At 39.8% G+C, this 16,619-nt stretch overlaps 1 protein-coding gene across 8 annotated transcripts in view; it reads left to right on the forward strand.

The window, feature by feature from the left end:
• Positions 1 to 16,619, forward strand: part of GNB1 (G protein subunit beta 1) — a 70,120-nt gene that overhangs the window by 23,628 nt on the left and 29,873 nt on the right. Inside the window, exon 2 of one of the 8 annotated variants that reach the window (XM_081016243.1) lies at positions 15,330 to 15,381. The exons of the other annotated variants lie outside the window; for them this stretch is intronic. The gene's annotated coding sequence lies outside the window, so the exon portion shown is untranslated. The remainder of the gene's footprint in view (positions 1 to 15,329; positions 15,382 to 16,619) is intronic. 8 annotated transcript variants of the gene reach the window in all.

The raw sequence follows: 16,619 nt of genomic DNA on the forward strand, positions 1-16,619 counted from the left end.
CCCCCTGTTGAGTATTTCCAAATGTAAGATCCGGAGCAGAAACACAGAACCTCTGCCCTGAGAGTGGGAAGGAAGCCTTTTTCACTAGCTTTGCAGTAAGGATACTATAGAAACCAAATCCACTTGCACGGTCTTGCTTTTTTGCTCTATCCTCCCATGCATGTTTTTCCAGACACAGAAAATGTGGTATGAGTGCTTCACTCAGGAAGCACTTGGTGCTCCGTCTACTCCCTCCCTCCAACTTCAGAGCTTAGAAGGTAAAGTTGGAGGGAGCTACCCAACCTTACCCCCTTTGGGCTAATTGTCACCAGAGCACTTTGCCATCTTTCTCCCTCTGGCTGTGACTCTGACACTGATGAGATGAGGCAGCGGCCAGACACCTCCGTGCTCCACCATGTTTCCTAGCTCTGAAATACTTCAGTGTGTACAGGCAGCTTCCAGCTTCTGCATCTTCTCTCTGCCAGAAGCACAGAGAGGATGGCTAGAGCTATGCACAAGGTTGCATCGTCTTTACAGCCTTGCATCTATAGTTTTAAACCAGGCATGTCCAAAGTCCGCTTTGGGGGCCTAATATCTGACCCACTGATCAATTTAATCTGGCCCCTGTCGCAGCATATGTCCTGGGCCAAAATCCTAAAAAAAAGCTCAACAACTACTTTGGCTCGGCCCTCACGCATGTTCACTTCATCAAATATGGCCCTCTTTGAAAAAAGTTTGGGCACCCCTGGCTTTAAAGGCAGGCAGGAAGAGTGAAACTCATTGTGTAGCTTTCTGTGGTTGTTTTTTATACAAGGCTGTATTCTGAGGCAGACTTGGAGTGTGCTTTTCTTTCTCCCAGGAAATAGAGAGAGACTTATCTTAACACATCTTTTTATTGTCTGATCTTGAGATGTATGTGGGCAGATGCTTAAACACCACAGGTGACCAGGCAAATGGCTATTTGCAAGTCAAGTTTACTTGCTGTAAGTGTGTGTGCTCTGGTCCATGCGGTCACGAAGAGTCCTAAACGACTAAACAACAACAACAACTTTGCTTTTTCCCAAGGCTTTGATAGAATGTGATGATGTTGTTTTGATCTTAGCGTGCTGCCAAAGCTGTTAAGCTGGGAGTGGGTTGGTTGTTTTGTGGTGTGTGTTTATGGATTGCATGTGCTTTTGTGTGAATTTGTTGATACGATAATGTATTTTTACGTATTTTTAATGGTTTGTAGCAAACTAAGCTCTACTCAGAGTAGACTCGTTGAAAAAAATGACCCTTAGTCATGTGCATCAATTTCAGTGTGTCTTGTCTGGGTATAGCATTAGATAACAAGCCTGTGTTTTAAAATATGTAGGAAGTGATTTGGAGACCTTGCATAACAAGCAACTAATAAGTCATCACTACTACTGCTACTATTAAATTAAATCTTGTCCTTACAGCAGCTGTGAATTCAATCCTTATAACAAACCTGTGAAAGAAGCCTTTATTTTAGTCTTTCTGAGTGGCCAACTGACTAGCACCACTAAGCCTCTTGTCTCTTGTCAGCCTTGCCTCTCTTCTCTTCTTTAGGAGGAAATTTAGATTGCAAAGGGCCTGTGGTGTTTTGCTTATAGTATTTTGTAAATTTCACAGGGTCAAGTGCCTGAGGCAAAGGGGCAAGATTGGAATTTTTACCTTTTTCTAAGAATATATTGTTTCCTTTCAAGAGTTCTGCAAGGGCAGGCATAGAATGTGGTCTTCCAGCAGACTGATGGTTGCTTTCAAGAGGACCCATCTAGTGCCTGCTGATCACTGGGATCTCTGTTGTCAAATTCTGGGTCAGATGCAGCTTGGTGTGCTCCATGTAGGCACTTAATACTTTCTTAAGGAAGAATGTGTACTTGGGATTGTTAAATGCAGGTCAGTTCTGCTTTAACTGTTGAGATCCTCCTGAATGTGTTCTTTTTGTTTTGAAAATTTAACATAGACATTTTTTATTTAAAAAAACAGGCTATGCAAGACAGAAGTCGGCCTGTCCTTGCACTAAGTAATTTTTTCTAGCATATTTTCTTGTTTCCCTATGCATTATATACTTGATATTACGTGTCTGAGCTCAAGATGTTGATAACTGTTGTTTGCTTTCTAAAAGCTATAGTTGTAATCCCTTTCTGAAAATTCGTTTAGAAATGCAAAGAAAATCTGAACTGCATCATGTGCTGGTTTCTGTGAGTTAACAAACAGAACTTGGATGTGGTCTGAATTTGTGTGCAGCTTTAGGGTGTGGCTTCCTTTCTGTTCGGATTCCTTTCCAGCTTTCATTACTAATCACGAGCATTTCTCTTTATTTCATGCAGGCTTCCTTCCTCTGGCTCTTAAAAAAAGCTGATTACCCTGCAACAGTGTTTGCGGGTGGGGGGGGGATTTTTTTGCAACAATAAATGGGCTAGTGAAGGCTTGAAGTTTGTGTTAATCAAATGCTTAGTCATCTCTTTGTGTTCAAAATAATACTATTTCATCCCTCTTCTCTGCTTTCCCTTCTCTCTCCCACCCAATTCTCTGCTTACCAATCTAGGTGTAATGTTGCTATGCTGTATACTAGCCAGTAAAATTATTTGTATATCATAAACAAGCTAAATATGAGACAGGTGCAACAGTTGACAGGCCACAATTTTATAGAAATTGTACGGTAATAACAGCAACAGTTAAATCTCTTTCTTTAGAAAAATACTAAAAGTTGATGTGCTGTAGTTCCTATCAACTAGGAGGTCCCAAATTCTGATTTCACCCCAGCTGTAAACTGACTATGTGGCTTAAAACAAGTTGCTGTCTCTCAGCCCCTCTCCACCAACATATTAGGTGATAATATTGGCCTCCCTTATAGGATTACTAAGCTAATATGTGTAGCCTTTTAAACACTGTCAATGTACTATAAAAATGGCTTCATTCAGAGAGAGAACTATTACTTCAGACTAGCCGCCATTCAAATTCTAGCTTCTGTACACTTGACTTAACAGTGCTAACCCACAGCCTTGACTAAAGAGCTCATGCTATCATGGTTTTACTGCCCTTCCCCAGTACACATCACCCCACTGAAATGTCTCTTGTCTATTCTTGTCCAATTGTCCCTAAAAGGCATCTTGCCTTCTTTCTTGCTGACCTTCCATTAACATTAAAAACTGATCATTGTAGCATTTTACATGTTAAATACTGTGTGTTGTATGAAGACAGTTACCTAGGAGGACTTAAGACAGATTTTACTGCTACCTCGTGAAGGGGAATTATTGTTATTGATAATAACAATAAATTTTATTTTATTTATAACCCACCCGCCATCTGGCAGCTTATAGCAAAATATAAAAACATAATAAAATGTCAAACATTTAAAACTTCCCGATACAGGGCTGCCTTCAGATATCTTCTAAAAGGAATCCACCTTGATTTCCCTACCTAGATGGGAAAGCAGAATATAAATACGACATTAAAAACTTGACCTCTGTAAAAGAGAAAAGTTAAAAGCAGAATACCTAGTTAGAACTGAGAGCTTGTACATCACCTGCATAAAGTGTTTTGACTTGTTTTTAACTTATTTTTCTCTCTGTCAGTGGTAAACAGGACTCAGGCATTCTGATTTAATTGGTAATTTTGCTCGCTGGAGGGTTGTATGTTGTTGACAAGGGAAGCTCCTGAGACTTGAGTCATTAAGAGAACTTCATACTCAAGAAAATATTTTTAATGTCCATTTAACATTTGTCCTTTATCCTTATGTATTGTATTCATATAACTGTACCTTATGCAAGAATGTTTGGGAAAGTGGTAAAATTGGGTCTGAAATTTTGGGCAAAGCCCAAAAGTCACTTAAAACCAGTTGTGTTTTGTGCAGCTGGTGCTTCTTCCCAGCCTGTGCAGCTGGGGAGTTCCCTAAGGGACAAGCCTTGGTGCAGCATGATCTCAACAGAGGCAGGGCTTGTTGCAGTCCCCAGCTGCCTTCCTACAGCATTTATGCAACAGGTTGCAGTGTGTCTGTAGCAACTATCACCTTATTATGGGTGAAGCATCAACACTGATTGCGTGACCAAATGTAATGTCATGTGAATACTGAGTTGAGTATTTGAGAACTTTTGCTTCTAAATCATATTCTTACACTTACCTGAGTGAGTTCACCTAACTTTGAGGTTTGCATAATATTCATTTGATCTGCCGGCAACTTACTATGAGTGAGAAAGCAAGGTAGACTATTTAAGTTCCTACCCACAACTTACAACAGAGTTACCTAACATTTTCTTAAGACTCAAAATCCACACATTTTCAGGCAGTGTTACTAACAATACTTACTCCTTTCTGTTTGCCAAATTGAAGAGAAAACATTTATACCGCCCATTCCTTGCACAGGTTTAATGCCTTTGCTGTGCAACCTTGTTTGCTCATCTCTTCTCCCCTGTATCCCAAATATATCAAGAGATCAGTTGAGCCACAACTACTGTTAACGGTAAGAGTTAGAGTCTATGATAAATTGCCTAACTAGGTGGCTGGGTCAATACTGTATGCTTATTATCTGGGAATGTGACATCTTAACCTTTCATGGGTTCAAGAACTATACTTTCTGAGCAGGTGTAATGAGTTTTTCTACCAGTGATAGGCTGAGAGAAAGAACATTTGTCCAAGTAACAACACCATCACCAGTTAGCTCAGTTGGTTAGAGCGTGGTGCAGATAATGCCAAGGTTGCATCGCCTGTTTGATCCCTATATGGGCCACCTGCATATCCCTGCGTTGCAGGGGGTTGGACCAGATGGGCCTCAGAGGATTCCCTTCCAACTCTACAATTCCGTTATTCTATGTACTAACATTGGCACCATGAGCAGCCTTCTAATTACATTCAGTTTTTAGTGCAATGAACTTTACGACTAGCTTTAATATATTTGTTCAGTGTTCCTCAGTTCAACATGCTTTCTGTATAGCAGTTGTAAAATTGCACTGTACACACACTTGGGGTTCCCATTAACTGTCCTCTTTCAAAATGGCTGCTGTTCCTCATTGGTCTCAGTGAAATAATGAAACTATCTTAATGTGGCAATTTTTCAGGATGCCAAGAAGATGTTACACATTTTTAGACTGGTGGCAGTTTAGCTCATGTTCACAGTACAGTGGTACCTCTGGATGCGAATGGGATCCGTTCCGGAGCCCCGTTTGCATCCAGAAGTGAACGCAACCCACGTCCGCAGGTCGTGATTCACCGCTTCCGCGCATGTGTGTGACATCATTTTGACCGTCTGCGCATGCGCGAGCAGCAAAACCCGGAAGTAACGCACTCCATTACTTCCAGTTCACCACAGTGCGCAACCCAAAAATATTTATCCCGAAGCTACTTCAACCCAAGGTATGACTGTATGCTTATGTGACACATCACAGGTGTGTGTTCCAGTGCAGCATGCATTGACAAACATATCTGCTTAAGTGGCTTTTGCAGGTACTGTTTTGATATGTCATATCTCTTTTTGATACAGTGGTACCTCGGGTTAAGTACTTAATTCATTCCAGAAGTCTGTTCTTAACCTGAAACTGTTCTTAACCTGAAGCACCACTTTAGCTAATGGGGCCTCCTGCTGCACCGCCGCACCACCGGAGCACGATTTCTGTTCTCATCCTGAAGCAAAGTACTTAACCCGAGGTACTATTTCTGGGTTACCGGAGTCTGTAACCTGAAGCGTATGTAACCCGAGGTACCACTGTATTCTGAAAAGTGCAGAAAAGCACAGGCCTGTCTGTGTCTTTTACACTGTGACATGTGGGTGCGGGGGGTTAGCAAGACTGGATATATTTTATCTAGCTGTCTGTTTCTAGTTTCAAGTGAAGAGTGGCACGTACTGTGTGGAATGCTTGACACAGGGACAAGTACTTCATCCAGCGTTGGTTTAGGTAACTGAGTTGCACTCATGCTGTGTACAAAATCTTGAAATTAAAGTATTAGCGATCTGCTTGTTGGACTTGTCTTTCTTGATCTGTAGTTTCTATTTTTAACATAATAGATAATATAATAGAAGGCAAATATTTTATGTAGAGAGTAGTGCTTGGCCTGACTAACCTTTGCCCTATCTGCTTTCTGTCTGCAGCAATAGCTGTAGCTACAGAAGGCACTGTGCAGTTTTCTCTGCTTTCTTAATGGGTGCAGAGCTGCTATGTATTCTTCTCTTCTCCAAAATGACACAACCTTTCAAACTCACATCTTTCTGTGAAGGCATGTGCAGCAAGCTGCCTTTAAATGTACATTCTCTCACTTGCCAAAAGGGGGTTCACTTAACCCAGGGATCGGCAAGGATTACCGGCCATGGGCTGGATCACGCCCACGGAGATTGTCCGTGGACATGCCCAGACGTGATTTCCGATATCTGCGCGTGCACAGATGCGAGTTCCGGTGCTGCTCATTGAGTTGCTGCGCTGGTTTAGCACAGCACGTGGGGGACTCGCCGAGTGGGTGGCTTGGTTCAGGGGCGGCTCGTGGGCCAGTAAAATGGCCTTCATGGGCTGCATCCGGCCTGACTTAACCTGTGAGAGGCTGAAAAGGAAGCCTGCTTCATGTACCCAGTATAGGGAGTGCTGTGTAAGCCCAAATGTTCATCTAGATCAGTAGTTTGGACTATTTCTCCTTGATTTTCAAGCTGCTCTTACTTGCTTTGGGTTGCTGGTTTCACCATTACAACTTTGATCCATCCTTCCCTAAGATATTAGCCAATGATAGCCAGAGGCAAACCCATCTTCCCGGTGACAAAAGACAATCACTACCAAGGCTATCTTTGTTACCAGTATTTTTTAAAACTGCAATTCATTGCAGTAGTCTAGTTCACAGAACGCACAAAGTGAACAAGGGCTTACTGGCAGCCACTTTGCTCTCTGGTCCTTTTGCTGCACTGAGCTAAGTTAGAGTTTGGCTTAGCATGCTGTCTAAAACCAGACTCATAGTTAAGCTCTTTTCTCACTATCCATGTTATAGCCAAGAATCAACTTCGGCTATAGGTCACGGTTAGTGAAATGAGAGCTTAACCACAGCATGCTAGCTCAAACTTGGCTTAGCTCAGTGTGGTGCAGAAGTGAAAAAGATGATGGGGGGAGAGCAAAATTATGTTAAGTTCCTCTCTGGGAGCTTGCATGTTTGCACAATCTGAGGAAGGCATAGTTTAGCTTAACTGTGGCGTTCAAATCTGGTCACTGTGGAGGATGACTGGTGTTTTGCAAGTTTTATTACCTCTAACTAGCTTAGATAAGATAAATGAATAAAATCTTTTTCAACTGGATTTTGCTTGCAAGTGAAATCTGAATCAAAATTGGGCATTTGGAGTTCTCGCCTACATGTTAATACCCATGGTGCCCTTCTAACTTGCAGCTGCTTCATCAAATCGCTCGTGTTGGAACACTTGGCACAAACTAGTAATTTGGAGAACTGGAATGTACGCAGCAGGGCCTTTCAACATGATCAGAAAAAGCAAAGGAATTAAAAAGTACTTCTTTGTGCAAAGACAACCATTCTGTAGGTTGAAAAAAAATCCCCATAGTTCTATAATAACTCTTCAGAAAATGCGTTCGTTTTTATTAGTATTTAGTTGCAAAGTGAAGGTAAAAGCTATTGAAACCAGACATATTTTTCTAGAGGAGAATATGGTGAATACTCCATAAGTGAAGAGATGTTGAACCTCACAACTATCAATGAACTTACTTTGAAATGGCAATGAACATGTATTGAACATGAAATGTATTGTTGTGTTGTCACATTCCTACTAAGGAAGATTTAATAATCCTAGGTATAACCATTTACTGTGAGACGTTCTCCCTTTGGTCAGAGACCAGCCTCTCTTTGGAATGTTCTTCCTCACTTGACTGCTGTCAGCAGTTGGAATATTTATTTATTTGAAACATTTGGATGTTTTATCCTCACCCCCCCGTATGACATCCAGAGGACATTTTCTATTAGCTTTCTAATGAGTTTAGTTAGTAACTAAAACAATAAATACAGCTTTTCAAGTGTACAGCCTCCTAAAGTGATTTACAAATTTTAACAAACATTTATAACGAAATAAGATTGTAGTAAATTAAACCTCAGAAAAGCCTGGGTGAATTTTAAAAAAGGTTTTCCTTTAGGTCTGGAAGAGCCAGCTTTTGTTAAGCTACTTTGTGTGGCACATTCTTAGTTCCGGCAGGTGACCAGGCAAATTGTTGTTTACAAGCATGTCTTAACACTATTACATATGTGGAATTAAGACATATTTTGCTCTTTAAATTCCATATGCTGTGCCCTTCTGGGCTGAGAGATGATATAGAAACCTGATATATATATTTTTTACCTTCGTTGGCATCACTGTGTTTAGAAATTCTTTTAACGTAATAGCATCCTTTCAAGCATATTTGAGACTCACAGATTAAACTAGAGAAGGGCAGTAGAGGTCTTCAAAGTTACATGGCTGTAATGCAGCAGTTATAGTGAACACAGTTCAAGATTTGCTCTTGTCAGTGTGCACTCAAGGATCTTGGCCTTCCATTGTCAGTGGTGAGGACCACAAATTCTGCCTTTGCCTGCTATCCTGCCATGGTTTGTGGCCATTGTTGACCCTCCTTATAAGTATTCACAGCAGGGTAGGGGTTTTGCCTCTCACTTTGTACTATGGTTTGAAGATTGACAAAAGCAGCAAGAGATCATCCCCCAAGTTCTCTTACGTTTTGTGAAAGACTTGGCAAAGGAAAACTGATGCTCCCAGTTCAAGTGACTCTCTGTGAGTTCATTGAAATGCAGAGACTCTGGAAAGGTGTCTGTCTCTCTATGCTAAGCATTGGAAGAGTGGTCACATATAGGATTGTGTCCATTGCCTGTCCTACTCAGAGTTAAGCCGCTGAAAAAATTAATCATGACATAACTAACATAGGCTTGTTGCTTTCAGTTGCTTTACCCTGAGTAGAATTTAGTTGGATACAACTCATGGTCAGCATTGGTGGCCATATTTTTGGACCAGTTGTGTGTGCAACTTACTGCAGGGATGTTGAACCTCTATTTCTTCAGATGTTAATAGACTCTCCCGTCTGCCTCGGACAGTATGGTCAATAGTCAGATGATGGGAACTGTAGGCCAGCAATATCTGGAGAGCCACAGGTACCCCACCTCGCCTTACTATGTTACACTCCATATACCCTGGAAGGAAAACCTAGAGCAGGCACGTCCAACTTCCAAAAGACTGCGATCTACTCCCACCGTAAAGAAAACTGGGGGGGGGGGGGGGAATCAGGGTCCCATGGTCGACCTGTTGGACATCCCTGACCTAGAGTTTTGCCTTTATTCTTTTTGCTGCTGCTACGTACTTGCTCACGTTCTTATTATTAAGGTACATGCATTACTGTAATCCATCCTCCACCCTCTTAGCAGCTTTTAATGCTGTTCTCTGCCAGCACTTCCAAAGAAGACTTTGTGTTCATCCCTGTCACTGATGGATCCTATAAATAACATTATGGAGACTTCAACTTCAACTGTGGTTTCTGTTTTCCCCTTTTTATTTTGCTAGACCTAATCTGGGGAAATCAATTATGTTTCAGTACAAAGTTCATGTCAGTGCTTCAACAATCTCAGGACTTGTTCAAATGGTCATTTAATGTGGGCTAATGAACACTTAGGATAGCCTCTGTCATTTAGGTGTAGAAGCAAGTAACTGTGATTTCTGTATGGACTTCCACAAGTTTACTAACCAAGTGTGAGCTCTTAATAAACAGCACACATGCTATCCTGCACAGATGAGAGAAGATCCCATCTGTCTCCCAAGCATTCTGCATACCATGCTACATGGAGAGGGGATTGGTGGCAACCACAAATAATGACTGGCTAGAAATCCAAACCAGCATTTGTGTGACTCATGGGGGAAAGTCACCCAGCATCACGTATCATATTACTGATGAGCTGTGTTTGGCCTGGTAGGAACTGAAGTGGTTGTCCTTTGAGGACAGGTTACACAGTTTGGGGCTTTTTTGAGTAAGGGGGAAAATGACAGAGGCTTATAAAGCTATGCATGATGTGGAAAAAGTAGATAGAGGTTCTTTTTCCTCATAATACTGGAACCTGGGTCATCCAATGAAGCTAGATGTTGGGAGATTCAAGATAGGCAAAAGAAGAGGCTTCACACAGCACACAGTTAAACCTATGGCATTTGCTACCACAAATTGTGTGATAGATGCCAACTAAGATGTTTTTTAAAAGAATGAGATTAATTCCTGAAGGATGTATTTGATGGCTATATGCTGCCTCTAGGATCAGAGGCAAAGCAGTATGTGTTTGAACAATGGGAATATGATGAGGCGAGTGCTTCCCATAGGAATTTAGTTGACCACTGTAGGAAACAGGATGCTAGACTAGATAGATAGGCTTTTGGTCTCATCCAGCAGGATTTCTCCTATGTTCTTCTTATCGCTTCATTTGCCCTGTTCTTGCTATTAGGCCATTGGTTTCCTATTCTGTCTGTGTTAATAGAGTGTAACTCTTTCAACTGTGTCTTGTGTTACAGTTTTGTTCTATAAAGTACCTAGAACACTTGGCACTAAGTAAAAACAAGGTGGTAGTCATAGCAAAAATAGTAACGAGGAACTGGTTGAGGCAGAATGGAGAAGAAACAGGTGGGGAGAGTGTCAGGAATAAAGTATTAGTGGTGACCGCAAACAGAGGAACCTGACACATTAGGTTCCTACTCTGTTCCCGACAGAGTCACTGACAGATGGGATATTTATAGATACAGATACAGTGTGTATATATGCCCTTCATTTCTTTTAACTTGCTTTGGAATCATGGAAAATGAGAAAATAGCTCTTATGTCGCCACACCAACTTCCATATTTAGAGAAAACATATTCTTCTAAGAGCAATGTTAAAATTACAGGCCTAGCTCTGGAGAACCAGAACAGCTTCTTGGGATTTCAAGTGCTGCAGGCACTTTTAAATTAGAACTTTGCTTATTCTATTTTGTACCTTGAGAGAGCTTTCTTCAGGGAAAGCAAGTCACTGTATTATTTAAAAGTAGGGATTTCCCCAATTTTCATACAGAAATTTGCATTCTGAAGCAGTACCTTTTGCCAAGCAAATAATTAATTTATTCCTCCAAAATGTATCCTATTTCTTCACTGCTTCTTTCCCCATCTTTGGCAATGTCATTTTTACAAGTGAGATGGGTGAGGGGGAGCCTCATCACCAACCTAATGGCGCATAGCAAACAGGGTGGCATGTCATGCCAGGGTGGCATGGTGAGGTAATACTGCAAAATTTGTTTCATCTATCAACCAGTCAAATGCCACCTTGTGTACAAACTCTTGTTGTGGTGAAATTGCACTGTATGAATGCCATGCTATGTATTTAAAAGCATGGATGAAAACAAGTGAAATTCTGAGAAGGAATGCGAAAAAGAAAGACAAACATGTTTTATATGAAGAAGGAATGAAAAACCACAAGGAGGGAGTTCCTGTTTCAAATCTTGCCTCTGCCATAGACTCACTTCGTGGCCTTTAGGGTTCATACATTCTTTCTTTCTCTGCCTTAAGAATGATATGGGTAAAATAATACTGGCTTCTATTATTTGATGAGCTTTGACCTCTTGAAAGTGTTGTGTAAATGCTGATAATCCCTATTTTTCTTGTTGGGTTTGGTTGACCAAAGTAAACCAAATAACTGAAGATGGATTTGTCTTGACATTCTACATATATTTGCTTGTCCTACAGATGTTGCTGCTGTGTCTAATTTTTTTATTGTTGCATTTATATCCCACTTTCAAGGAGTTCAGGGTGGCATACCTATGAGGTACGCTAGGCTGAGAGACTACGACTGGCCCAAGGTGACCCAGTGAGTTTCATGGGTGAGCAGAGATTTGAGCTTTGTTCTCCCACGTCCTGGTACAACACTCACTACACCACACTGGCTCTTCAGAAGGAAGCTAGCTCATTGCTTCTGTCCTGTCACTGACAGACCTCTTCCAATTGTCTTGTAAGAACAGTTGTAAGAACTGACCTTTATTTGTATTTTAACAATAACAGCAACAATATTTTTTTCTAACAACAGAGCCTAAAATGGATAAGAGGAATTTAAAACAAGTAGCATCAAGAAACTAGTACAATAACATTGGGTTGGAGATTACTAAAAAAAAGGAGGAAAACAAAGTAAATGGGAATGTGGAAGCATTGCAATACCCACAGTTTGATCTGGTAAACCAGGCTACACTGTAATCTGGATAACAGCCAGCTGTGCAGATGGCTGCTGGTGTAAGTACCGTCTCCAAATCCTTCAATCTTCTGTCTCCAGAAAAAGATATGACAAAGCTGAAACCATGAACTCGTAGAGAAGTGCAAAGATGACAGTTTCCAAGACGACTCTTAATTCTGTAACAAGGTATTGCTCTTTATTCCAGTTGTCTCCCTTGTTACCCAGAAAGTAGGAGGAACGTGTTTAACTGACCCACATTATTAACTTTGCTTGTGTTTAAGCAGCCAGTAAAAGAGGAGCTTTTGTCTCTCTCTTAAAAAAAGAAAGAAAACGCCAATCCATAATTATATTTTCAGGGGAACTATGTTCATATTTCCATTGTGTTCTCTAACACCTGATACACGGTTTTTGTTTTGTTTAAAGTGGCTGAAATAAAATAATTTCAAGTATTTAACTCCTTTGTATTGAAATGTACCTAATGAGGTAGTCATCTCCTATATAGCAATAACATTAGCATTGCCAGATAAATCAATCAATAGTATAAGCTCCGTTAGTTTTTCCCTTCTCCATTTTATGATGCATGTGCTTATGTGTATCTGAGGGAGAAAGCACAATAACTGTCATTTGCATAATGAGTTAAGAATCTAATCTTCTAGTTGTCTTGACCTAAGTTGTTGCCTATTCCTATGTTCTAATGGTGTTTTGTCCCAAAATTTGAACAATAGTTGAATACTAAGTCCCTAGGATTTGGTTACCATTCAATAACTGGTTAGATATTTCCAATTAAATAAATACAAATTATTATCTTACCACATCTGGAGACGTTTTACCTGCTTCTTCACGGTGTGCGAAAGGTCAGCAGCATGACCTTTATGTGTTATACATTTGATGTTAGCTGCTCTGAGCCCGGTTTTGGCCAGGGAGGGCAGGGTATAAATAAAAATTATTATTATTAACATAGACGATTGTGGCTGGCTTTCTGTCATTCTATGGTGATTATTGCTTCACCCCTTGTTGCTGACCTGCTCTGCTGTGGAGTGAAACCCATCCCTCTATGCAGTTCTGTAGTGTTGTATTGCTTCCTGGTTCTTTGTTTAGGGAAGTACTTGCAGTCTTAAAAGCTTTTTCATATTGATTATGGTACTTCAAAGAGTAGATCCTTAGATACAATGGCTGGTTTTTAAAAAGAAGATGGTGTTCCTTTTACTTATGTGAAGTCATCTATTGTGGCATGCTGTTGTTTAGATGACCCATGTGTGTTTTGCACTCAGCACAGTCAATTTTTAAAAAAATTGGTGCATGCTCATGAATGCAGGCATGCAGTTCCAAAAGGAAATGAGGTCTATCACTAGCAGGCTAATGTAGCCCCACATCATCTCCATATTCTGTATGGATAAATATTGATCATATTTTGTTCAATAATTGAAAAATTATGTTGGTATGTTTTTGTAAGGTGTGAATGTGTATGCATGAGAAAGCTTTAATGTATTATGCCTGGATACAGCTCCAGCTGAAAGCCTCTGCAATGTAATTGAAGCAAAATTAACCTGTATTTGTAGGAAACTAAAATTGTTTATAAGCCATCTTTAGAGAGCCATGTCCTGAAGGATAGTGTATAAATACGATGGATGAATGAATGTATATATTTTTAAATCAAGATCAATACACACCTTACCCAGCCCTCTTGCCACACAACATAGTGAGAACTGTTATGGCCTTCAGACTGCAGCTCCTTGCCAAAAAAACCCCATCCCTCAAACATAAGAAATTTTAGTGAAAATTAAATACTTCGTGGAGATTGCATATATTTACACTTTTCTAAAGGAGTAAATACTTGAAATGTAATATCTGAAAATCATGAAGAAATATGGGAAAGGCAAGCTGTTAATTGAAAACCATGAAAGACTCTAGCTTGAGAATACCTTCCCCACTCAATTCAACTGCTGTGATTTCCTAATACTGGATGTTCGGTTTACCAAGTAGTCCATGTTGGGAAGTCTCCCATTTTAACACACAGTAGAAAGCAAGGTAGAAGAAGAATGGCACCTGTTGATCAAGCAGAAGCATAGTAGAAAGCCTTACTACTTGAACCTGCTTTTGGTCTTATACATATCTGGTAGGTCACTGTGACAACAGAGTGCTGGATGATATTGGCCACAGGGCTGATCCAGCAGGCTCTTCTTAAGTTCTTAGATGTTATAATTATTGTTGCTTCTTAAATTCCTGTCCTGCACTTCTTTCCAAAGGTGTCTAGGTGCAACGGACAACTAAGCAGTCAAACAGTACAATTAAAATTGAAATGTAAAATAAACATTCAAAAACAATCACATACCCTCACAGCTAATAATTTCAAGATTGCCAAGAACGGTTCTTTCAGCTATCAAATGCCTGATTAAATGGGAATGTTTTAAACTTCTTGAATATTAATAATGACAGTCAAACCTCACCAGGGAAAACAATTCACAAATGGGGAAATGCCACGGAGAAGATGCTGTTGCATGACAGCACCAAACTGGGCAGTTGGTAATCTCTGTTGGGGCCACTGACTCTTTCTTGTATTATTTGACAGTAATTGTGTGTCCTTGCTTGCACTCCGTGCTTTGCAATATAACCATAACCACCTTTTAGAACCTTTGCCCTGTAATTGCAGCATTTGTGGTGCCTGTTTACTTTAATTTCAAATGAAATTTGTAATTGAGCCTGTTTCTCTGGCTTCCAGGAAAAAAGCCAAGAAAAACTGTTGAGTCGCATAAATATGGGTCAGATTACATTAATATTCACATAATATTGTTAGCTGCAAATAGTTTTGCATAATTCTTCTATAATAATTAACTTTTGTGATTACAGTAAATTTATCTCAGTTCTCTTAATTCTTCAAATACTTGGTTGCTGTTTCACAAAATTTGTCCTGTCAGATTATTTATCAGATTGCTAATCCTTACCCCCTTTCCACCCTAAATCTTTGGAGCTCCATAAAACTACGAGACATTTGTTGTTAAATCTGGGGGAAGACACATTGACATATTTTGAGAGATGTGATTATTTCAAGTGTAGCAGGTCAATGGGAAAAAGCCTACCAGGTAGCCATGAGCTTGTATGTATTTAGTCTTTGCAGATTATCAGTTTGAAATTTAAAATACTGATTCAGGTTTATTTTTCTTGCAGTAGTTGCATATTTGGCTGTAGAAGTTGACTTTCCATTATACTGAGATCAAAAGTAAGTTGGGAAAGTTTTAGAGCACTCTGAACATGCTCTTATGATATCTGTCTCTGGATTTAGTCAGAGTATAATAACATTACTTCTAAAAAGGATCCCTTTGTTGTATTCTTTGTGAAGGCTACTTCACCCTGAATGCCAGGAATTCGTTTATTCTGAAGTGTTGCTGTCTGTGGTCCAAGATTTGCTTCAAATCTCACCTTGACCAGAGAACCTAATTAAATTTTTAATTTGATTTATTAGATTTATACACCACACTTTATCATAAGATCTCAGGGCAGTTCACAGAATAAAATACAGGATAAAAACAAGTAAATTAAAAACAAAACAGAAAAACAGTAGCTTTTGGCTTGGCTGGTTAGTATATTTGGATGTTTCTGGTGCTGTTAAATCTGCGCTTTCTTAAGTTTTGTTTTAAACTATTAACTCAAGACACCCTAAACCTTGGAAAATCAGCTAATAAATGCCTTTCATGATACTTCCTTGGTTATATTCAGCACAAAAGGCAACATATTCCCTATTTAATCTATATTGCTCTTAAGCAAGTCTACAAGTCCTGGGATTTGTTCAAATGTGACAGTGTGGTGGAAGAATAGAATGAGCAATTGACTCTGCTTTTCATTGCCAGTACCCACATTTCGTAAGTTCTCAGGGCCCAACTATTGCCTTACAGAGGGGACATGTGTACATTACTTTCTTTTCTATTTGGGAATGAGCCAACATGCAGTGAAAAGTAAACAAGAGTCACTTGTACATTCTGCCTTCTTGTCCCATGTTGCAACTTGCAGACAATCCTTAAAATCGGTTAGGTTGTGCTACACACAGGAAATTTTATATTATATTACTATACATTATTTCAATTTATATCACACCATGTGTGTACGTGTGTTACACTCAATGTGATATTAACAGTAAGATGAAAAAAGAAGAGTTGATTAAAGCAGTCAAAAACACTAAACATTGACCACCTTAAAAATAAGTAAACATGACCTGTATATTTTCTTAAAACCAAGGCCCATTTAAAAGTAATTTCCGAATTGAAGGCAAGATAGATTTACTCTTTAGGTCTGCTGTCAGAAATTCTGCCTGAGGTTCAGAAGGCAAAGAATACAGATAATTGAACATTAATGTCATAACTGTGCATAATAAGAATCATTTATATATTGGTGATCATACATATCTGTTTAAATGTGGCAAGTTTCAGCCTACAGTTGGTGCTGCTGTGCTTAAGCCACATT

Source organism: Podarcis pityusensis (genome assembly GCF_964106645.2).
Source record: "Podarcis pityusensis genome assembly, chromosome: 8".
Taxonomy (NCBI): Eukaryota; Metazoa; Chordata; class Lepidosauria; order Squamata; family Lacertidae; genus Podarcis; species Podarcis pityusensis.